The following is a 9,737-nucleotide window of genomic DNA, read 5'->3' as shown; positions in this document are numbered from 1 at the left end:
ACTCCTCTGAGGGACGTCGCTCCAGTGGCTAAGCGGAGGGTAGAACCCTCGCAGGACAGTGTGGTCTCAGGACCCTCGGGGTCACAGAAAGACCGGGGGTGCCTGAGTGCGGCAGAGCTCCCGGGTATCGGAGCGGGGAAGCCGGCTGCAGAGACGGAGCCGAGGGGAGGGCTTTCAGCTCAGGGTTGTCATAAACCGTGATCGGTGGCCCAGTCAGGCCACTGCTCCTCCAGCAGGGACCCAACAAGCGGCAGAGCCGGGGAGACTCCCCTTCTTCCCCCGGGAGGAGCGGCGTGGGAGCGCACTGCAGGGATCTGCTGGGTTTGGAGACTCCACACAGGGTCAGGTGCCAGAGACAGAAACCCTCCGTCACAGGCCGGGTAAGCACGGAGTGCGGCTGGAGACTGGGGAGACGGGAGTGATTGACTGCTTTTCTCTGGGGGCGCACTGAGGAGTGGGGACCCAAGTTCTTGGCTCAGCCAGGGCGGAGAATGGGAGGCCGCCATCTCACTCTTGTCCTCTAAAGCTGTACGGAAAGCTTGCAGGGAACAAAAGCTCCCGAGAACAAACCCAAGGAGATTACTTAGCCCGGAACGGCAAGGGCGCACTGCAACAGGCCCCTCCCCCAGAAGATCAGCAAGAACAGCCAGCCAAGACCAAGCTTACCGATCAATGAGAAGAGCAGAACTCCAGCGCTAGGGGAATATTGCACATAGAATTCATGGCTTTTTTCCCCATGTTTCTTTAGTCTTTCAAAGTTAACTTTTTAAATTTTCCTTATTTTTTTTCTGTTTTTTTGAATTTTTGTTTCCCTTTTTAACCATCTTACCTTATCAATTCCTTTTATAAAATCTTTTATAATTTCCATCTTTACAGTCATATTCCATCCCTTAATTATATTTACCCTTATTTTTGTACATATAAAAGTTTTTCTTTTTTTTTTTTTGAAGATTTTATTTATTTATTTGACAGAGAGACAGAGGGAGAGCACAAGTAGGCAGAGAGTCAAGCAGAGGGTAGGAGAGAAGCAGGCTCCCCGCTGAGCAGGGAGCCCGATGCGGGGCTTGATCCCAATGACCTGAGCCAAAGGCAGACGCTTAATGACTGAGCCACCCAGGTGCCCCAAAAGTTTTTCTTTCTTTAAAATTCTGGCAGGCAGTTTCTGCTCACAGACCAAAATATGCCCAAAATAGAGTGTGTGGCTCTGATCTATTCACCAGCCTGATCATACTCTTTTTTTTCTTTCCCTTTCTTTCCCCCCCCCCCAGTTTTGGGTCTTTTCTGATTTGTTTACTGTATATTTGCTGTGGTCGTTGTTACCCTGTTAGCATTCTGTTCTCTCATTCATCTGTTCTCCTCTGGACAAAATGACAGGACAGAAAAACTCCCCTCAGCAGAAAGAGCAAGAGGCAGTACCGTCTGCAGGGACCTACTCAATACGGACATCAGTACGATGTCGGACCTAGAGTTCAGAACCATGACTTTAAAGATACTAGCTGGGCTTGAGAAAAGAGTGGAGGTTATGAGAGAAACCTTTCCTGGAGAAATAAAAGAACTAAAATCTAACCAAGTCGAAATCAAAAAGGCTATTAACGAGATGCAATCAAAAATGGAGGCTCTGCTAGGATAAACGAGGCAGAAGAGAGAATCAGTGATAGAGAAGACCAAATGATGGAAAATACAGAGGCTGAGAAAAAGAGAGAGAAACAACTACTAGATCACGAGGGCAGAATTCGAGAGATAAGCGATACGATAAGACGAAACAACATCAGAATAATTGGGATCCCAGAAGAAGAAGAAAGAGAGAGAGGGGCAGAAGGTATATGGGAGCAAATTATAGCAGAGAACTTCCCTAATGTGGGGAAGGAACCAGGCATCAAAATCCAGGAGGCACAGAGAACCCCTCTCAAAATGAATAAAAATAGGTCAACACCCCGACATCTAATAGTAAAACTTACGAGTCTCAGAGGCAAAGAGAAAATCCTGAAAGCAGCTCAGGAGAAGAGCTATGTAACCTACAATGGCAGAAACATTAGATTGGCAACAGACCTATCCACAGAGACCTGGCAGGCCAGAAAGGACTGGCATGATATCTTTAGAGCACTAAACGAGAAAAATATGCAGCCGAGAATACTATATCCAACTAGGCTATCATTGAAAATAGAAGGAGAGATAAAAAGCTTCCAAGACAAACAAAAACTAAAGGAATTTGCAAACATGAAACCAGCCCTCCAAGAAATATTGAAAGGGGTCCTCTAAGCAAAGAGAGAGCCTGAAAGTAACATAGACCAGAAAGGAATACAGACAATATACAGTAACAGTCACCTTACAGGCAATACAATGGCACTAAATTCATATCTTTCAACGGTTACCCTGAATGTAAATGGGCTAAATGCCCCAATCAAAAGACACCGGGTATAAGAGGGGATAAAAAAACAAGGCCCATTGATATGTTGCCTGCAAGAGACTCATTTTTGACCCAAAGACACCTCCAGATTGAAAGTGGGGAGTGGAAAACCATTTACCATGCTAATGGACATAAAAGAAAGCTGGGGTGGCAATCCTTGTATCAAATTAGATTTTAAACCAAAGCCTATAATAAGAGATGAGGAAGCATACTTAAAGGGTCTATCCAACAAGAAGATCTAACAATTGTAAATATCTATGCCCCTAACATGGAAGCAGCCAATTATATAAGGCAATTAATAACAAAAGCAAAGAAACACACTGACAACAATACAGTAACAGTGGGGGACTTTAACACCCCCCTGACTGAAATGGACAGATCATCTAAGCAAAAGATCAACAAGGAAATAAAGGCTTTAAATGACACACTGGACCAAATGGACTTCATAAGATATATTCAGAATATTCCATCCCAAAGCAACAGAATAAACATTCTTCTCTAGTGCCCAAGGAACATTCTCCAGAATAAATCACATCCTAGGTCACAAATCAGGTCTCAACTGGCACCAAAAGACTGGGATCATTCCCTGCACATTTTTGGACTACAATGCTTTGAAACTACAACTCAATCACAAGAGGAAAGTTGGAAAGAACTCAAATACATGGAGGCTAAAGAGCATTTTACTAAAGCACTGGGTGTTATACGCAAACAATGAATCATGGAACACTACATCAAAAATTAATGATGTAATGTATGGTGATTAACATAATAAAATAAAATTTAAAAAAAAGAATGAATGGGTCAACCAGGAAATTAAAGAAGAATTTAAAAAATCCATGGAAACAAATGAAAATGAAAACACAACTGTTCAAAATCTTTGGGATGCAGCAAAGGCGGTCCTAAGAGGAAGGTATATAGCATACAAATCTTTCTCAAGAAACAAGGTCTCAAATACATAACCTAACCCTACACCTACAGGAGGTGGAGAAAGAACAGCAAATAAAGCCTAAACCCAGCAGGAGAAGAGAAATAATAAAGATGAGAGCAGAAACCAATGAAATAGAAACCAAAAGAACAATAGAACAGATCAATGAAACTAGGCGCTGGTTCTTTGAAAGAATTAATAAGATTGATAAACCCCTGGCCAGACTTATCAAAAAGAAAAGAGAAATGACCCAAATAAATAAAATCATGAATGAAAGAGGAGAGATCACAACCAACACCAAAGAAACACAATTATAAGAACACATTATGAGCCACTATATGCCAGCAAATTAGACAATCTGGAAGAAATGGATGCATTCCTAGAGAAGTATAAACTACCAAAACTGAACCAGGAAGAAATAGAAAACCTGAACAGACTCATAACCACTAAGGAAATTGAAGCAGTAATCAAAGAATCTCCCAACAAACAAGAACCCAGGGCCAGACGGCTTCCCAGGAGAATTCTAACAAACATTTAAAGAAGAATTAATAACTATTCTTCCGAAACTGTTCCAAAAAAATAGAAATGGAGGGAAAACTTCCAAACTCATTTTATGAGGCCAGCATTACCTTGATCCCAAAACCAGACAAAGATCCCATTATAAGAGAGAATTACAGACCAATATCCCTGATGAACATGGATGCAAAAATTCTCACCAAAATACTAGCCAATAGGATCCAACAGTACATTAAAAGGATTATTCACCACAACTAAGTGGGATTTATTCTTGGGCTGCAAGTTTGGTTCAACATCCATAAATCAATCAATGTGATACAATACATTAATAAAAGAACAAGAACCATATGATCCTCTCAATAGATGCAGAAAAAGCATTTGACAAAGTACAGCATCCTTTCTTGATTAAAACTCTTCAGAGTGTAGGGATAGATGGTTCATACCTCAATATCATAAAAGCCATCTATGAAAAACCCACAGTGAATATCATTCTCAATGGGGAAAAACTGAGAGCTTTTCCCCTAAGGTCAGGAACACGATAGGGATGTCTACTGTCACCAATACTATTCAACATAGTACTAGAAGTCCTAGCCTCAGCGATCAGACAACAAAAAGAAAAAAAGGGCATCTGAATCGGCAAAGAAAAAGTCAAACTTTCACTCTCTACAGATGATATGATACTTTATGTGGAAAACCCAAGAGACTCCACCCCAAAACTGCTAGAACTCATACTGGAATTCAGAAAAGTGGCAGGATATAAAAACAATGCACAGAAATCAGTGGTATTTCTATACACCACCACCAAGACAGAAGAAAGAGAAATTAAGGCATCGATCCCATTTACAATTGCACCCGAAACCATAAAATACCTAGTAACAAATCTAACCAAAGAGGCAAAGGATCTATACTCAGAAAACTACAGAATGCTCATGAAAGAAATTGAGGAAGACACAAAGAAATGGAAACACGTTCCATGCTCATGGGTTGGAAGAACAAATATTGTGAAAATGTCTATGCTACCTAGAGCAATCTACAAATTTAATGCAATCCCTATCAAAATACAATCAACTTTTTTCAAAGAAATAGAACAAATAATCCTAAAATTTGTATGGAACTAGACAAGACCCTGAATAGCCAAAGGAATGTTGAAAAAGAAAAGCAAAACTGGCAGCAAAAGAATTCCAGTCTTCAAGCACTATTACAAAGCTGTAATCATCAAGACAGTGTGGTACTGGCACAAAAAGAGACACATAGATCAGTGGAACAGAATAGAGAGCCCAGAAATGGACCCTCAACTCTATGGTCAACTAATCTTCAACAAAGCAGGAAAGAATGTCCAATGAAAAAAAGACAGTCTCTTCAACAAATGGTGTTGGAAAAATTGGACAGTCACATGCGGAAGAATAAAACTGGAGCATTTCCTTACACCACACACAAAAATAGACTCAAAATGGATGAAAGACCTAAATGTGAGACAGGAATCCATCAAAATCCTTGAGAAGAACACAGGCAGCAACCTTTTCGACCTCAGCGGCAGCAACTTCTTCCTAGAAACATCGCTGAAGGCAAGGGAAGCAAGGGCAAAAATGAACTATTGGGACTTCATCAAGATAAAAAACTTTTGCACAGCAAAGGAAATAGTCAACAAAACCAAAAGACAACCGACAGAATGGGAGAAGATATTTGCAAATTACATATCATATAAAGAGCTAGTATCCAAAATCTATAAAGAACTTGTCAAACTCAACACCCAAAGAACAAATAATCCAATCAAGAAATGGGCAGAAGATATGAACAGACATTTCTGCAAGAAGACATTCAAACGGCCAACAGACACATCAAAGTGTTCAACATCACTCAGCATCAAGGAAATCCAAATCAAAACCTCAATGAGATACCACTTCACACCAGTCAGAATGGCAAAAATTAACCAGTCAGCAAATGACAGATGTTGGCAAAGATTCAGAGAAAGGGGAACCCTCCTACACTGTTGGTGGGAATGCAAGCTGGTGTAGCCCCTCTGGAAAACAGTATGGAGTTTCCTCAAAAAGTTGAAAATAGAGCTACCCTATGACCTAGCAATTGCACTACCGGGTATTTACCCCAAAGATACAAATGTAGTGATCCGAAGGGGTATGTGCACCCCAATGTTTATAGCAGCAATGTCCACAATAGCCAAACTATGGAAAGAGCCAAGATGTCCACTGACAGATGAATGGATAAAGATGTGGTGTATACACAGACAGACACACACACACACACACACACACACACACACACACACAAATGGAATATTATGCAGCCATCAAAAAAATGAAATCTTGCCATTTGCAACGACATGGATGGAATTTGAAGGTATTATGCTGAGTGAAATAAGTCAATCAGAGAAATACAAGTATCATATGATCTCACTGATATGAGGAATTTAGAAACAAGACAGGATCATAGGGGAAGGGAGGAAAAAATGAAACAAGATGAAACCAGAGAGGGAGACAAACCATAAGAGACTCTTAATCTCAGGAAACAAACTGAGGGTTGCTGGAGTGATGGGGGGTGGGAGGGATGGTGTGGCTGGGTGATGGACATTCGGGAGGGTACGTGCTATGGTGAGTGCTGTGAACTGTGTAAGACTGATGAATCACAGACCTGTACCTCTGAAACAAATAATACAGTACATGTTTAAAAAAAAAAAAAAGATAGTAGGAAGGGAAAAAATGAAGGGGGGGAATCAGAGGGGGAGATGAACCATGAGAGACTATGGACTCTGAGAACAAACTGAGGGTTTTAGAGAGGAAGGGGGTTGGGGGATGGGTTAGCCTGCTGATGGGTATTAAAGAGGGCACGTTCTGCATGGAGCACTGGGTGTTATACACAAACAATGAATCATGGAACACTATATCAAAAACTAATGATGTAACGTATGGTGACTAACAATAGAATTAAAAAAAAGAAAGAAACGTATGCATACATAGCAAATTCTTCATTTAACTCCAAGGATTTTCACATCCACCTAAAGCTTATTCAAGGATCCCAGGTTAAAAATCACTTAACCACCAGGTTAAGAATGACCTATCTTTATGTCATATTCCCATTAGTTAGGGAGAGATGGCAAGGGATGAAGGAACATCGGGGAGTTATTTGAATTATTTCACCTAAAAATATAGTAAAAGTTTTGTGGAACAGTGTCCAACTAAAAAAGTGTTTATTGAGAGCTGATTCCATGTCTGCCACTGAACAAAATTTAGAAATACTATTTGACGTGATATCACCCTATAGATTACTTAATTGCAAAGGGAATTTGCAACAGAGCTGCCTGTTAGCACCTTAATCATGATGAAACCTATCAGTAACAGTGAGATAAACCTGGACCTTACACAGTATGACCTGAGTAAGAAGTAGCCTTGCAAAATATGTTTAATGTAAACTACTCAAGCCTCCAGGAACTTGCAATTTATAGGAGATATAAGGTTTAGAAACAAAAATGAATACAATCAGGGCGCCTGGGTGGCTCAGTTGGTTAAGTGACTGCCTTCGGCTCAGGTCATGATCCTGGAGTCCTGGGATTGAGTCCCGCATCGGGCTCCCTACTGAGCAGGGAGCCCGCTTCTCCCTCTGACCCCCCCCCATGTGCTCTCTCTCTCTCTCTCATTCTCTCTCTCAAATAAATCTTTAAAAAAAAATGAATACAATCAGACAACTCAGAAATATGGTATTCTTCAGGACAACTGGCTTTGTTTCTTAAAAAAAAAATCAAAATTATTGGGCGGGGGTTGTGAGTAAAGAGATGAGATTAAAAGTTTGTGGTTAAAAGAGACCAAAGAAAGTTAAAACCCAACTGCAATACGTAATTATTGATAGGATCCTGGTTCAAAAACAAACTACATACAAAAGGCATTTAGGGGACTACTGGGGAAATCTAAATATTAACTGGATATTAAATGATATCAGAGAATAATAGTTCATTTTCTTAGGTGTGATAAAAGTTTTGTAGTTACATAGGGCAATGTCCTCACAGGAGATGTACTGCTAAAGTATTTAGAAGTGAAGTATCTTAATGTTTTAACTTAGGGTTCTGATGAAAACAAAATGACACCAAACACATACTCACATAAATAAAACAAGACAATAACAATTATTTTTTTCCCTATATTCGTCTGTTTTGTTTCTTAAATTCCACATATGAGTGGACAATAACAATTTTTAAATCTAGGTGATGGGCATAAGGGTGATTTTGTATTTTTTGTTCATCTTCATTGTGCTTGAAATGTTCAGAATAAGAAACTGAAAAAATTAGAGGTGCATTAGTCAAATCCTACCCATCTTCCCCCCCCCCCCCACTAAATCCTACCTATCTTTAACAGTCCACTTTGTGTTTTACCCACCTCTTTGAAGGGTTCCTTAATGATTCCAGGACAAACTGTGTTCTCCCTTTTCCGAGTTACCCTGGTACTTTAACTTTGAATTTAGCACATAATTAACATTCTGCCTTGTGCCCCGTCTCAATAAATACATTATAAATCCCCAGAAGACAAAGTGGAAAGGTTCCTGTAAGAGACTACAATAACAGGATAGAGAAATTAGAAAACTAAATTAGAATGAGATTATGGCTGGCTTTTACCAGGCAAAAAAAGATTATTTAGCAAGTTAACAAGATTTACTGGTGAGTGATGAGAGCCTAAACTAGGACGGTAGCAATAAAAATGAAAAGTCCTGGGGCACCTGGGTGGTTCAGTGGTTTAAGGTTAAGTGGATACCTTAGGCTCAGGTCATGACCCTGGCTCCTGGGATTGAGCCCCACATGGGTCTCCTTGCTTGGCTGGGAGCCTGCTTCTCCCTCTCCCTTTGCCAGCCGCTCTTCCTGCTTGTGCTGTCAAAAAATTTAAAAAAAATCTTAAAAAAAAAAAAAGAGAGAGAGAGAGAGAACGAAAAGTCCTGGGAATTACAGGTAACATTTACACTCCCGTTGCATTGGGGCTCTTACTAGCTTTCGCAAAAAGCTACCCAAACCTGAACAGCTTTATAAAACCCCCAGCACTGTAACATTACAGCTTCCGTCTCCGAACTCAGGGTCTAACTGGAAGAGAGTGACTTTAAGTAGTATTCTTCAGGCGGACATTCACTTCCAACATTCATTCGCTGAACCAGGAGCTTTAGATAGGATCATCTTATTTCCAATGACACTGCACATCCACACACGTGGGTGGTAATAAATAGCCTTGGGAATATTAGAAAAGGTCAACTTTAAGCTTATCAATTTCCCTGTTTGTTTTTTTAAGATTTTTTATTTATTTGACAGATAAAGAGAGAGAGCATGAGAGGGGGGAGAGTCAAGAGGGAGAAGCAGACTCGCTGCTGAGCAGGAAGCCCGATGCGGGACTCGATCCCGGGACTCCAGGATCATGACCCGAGCCGAAGGCAGTCCCTCAACCAACTGAGCCACCCAGGAGCCCTTGTCCTTTGGTCTTTGGACCAGAGTCTGAGAGTAAAATGTACTTTGATTACTTAAAGCAGACCCGATGTGCGTCTTACCGGTTTCAAGGACAAGGGTCAAGGGTGACAGCCAGGGAGGTATCTCTCCCGCAGGAATAGGCGCAGATCGCGCAGAGGTCCCTGACCGCGCCCTCTCACCCAGATTCCCGGCTGGCCCCGCACAGCCCACTCCCTCGCCCTCCGCGCCTGCCCGGCTCCAGCCAAGGAACGCGACTCAAGGATCCCTCTGCGCACAGCCGTCCGCTTCTCACCAAGTCGCGTCGTCTGAACTCAGGGCTCGAGGGAAACGAAGCCTTTCCGCGGACTACCCCTCGGGACCCGTTAGCCCCCAAGAGATCGTTAGACACCCCTCCCCCACCCGCCCAAGGTCGTACGGACGCTGCAGAAGCTACCCGCTGC

At 41.6% G+C, this 9,737-nt stretch overlaps 1 protein-coding gene across 6 annotated transcripts in view; it reads right to left on the bottom strand.

Moving 5' to 3' along the window:
• SLC44A5 (solute carrier family 44 member 5) overlaps window positions 1-9,724 on the bottom strand; it is a 424,280-nt gene extending 414,556 nt beyond the window's left edge. Inside the window, exons 1-3 of one of the 6 annotated variants that reach the window (XM_073896501.1) lie at window positions 9,378-9,579; window positions 8,603-8,715; window positions 8,231-8,403 (exon numbers count right to left, since the gene is read on the bottom strand). The gene's annotated coding sequence lies outside the window, so the exon portion shown is untranslated. The other 5 variants (XM_073896502.1, XM_073896500.1, XM_073896504.1 and 2 more) reach the window with 5 other exon arrangements.
• Between the last annotated feature and the right edge of the window lie 13 nt (window positions 9,725-9,737).

This window comes from Callorhinus ursinus, unplaced genomic scaffold (assembly GCF_003265705.2).
Source record: "Callorhinus ursinus isolate GAN/ISIS: 27379988/994484 unplaced genomic scaffold, GSC_fseal_2.0 scaffold9, whole genome shotgun sequence".
Taxonomy (NCBI): domain Eukaryota; kingdom Metazoa; phylum Chordata; class Mammalia; order Carnivora; family Otariidae; genus Callorhinus; species Callorhinus ursinus.
The sequence above is the reverse complement of the archived record's forward strand: the minus strand, read 5'-3'. Positions and strand labels throughout refer to the sequence as shown.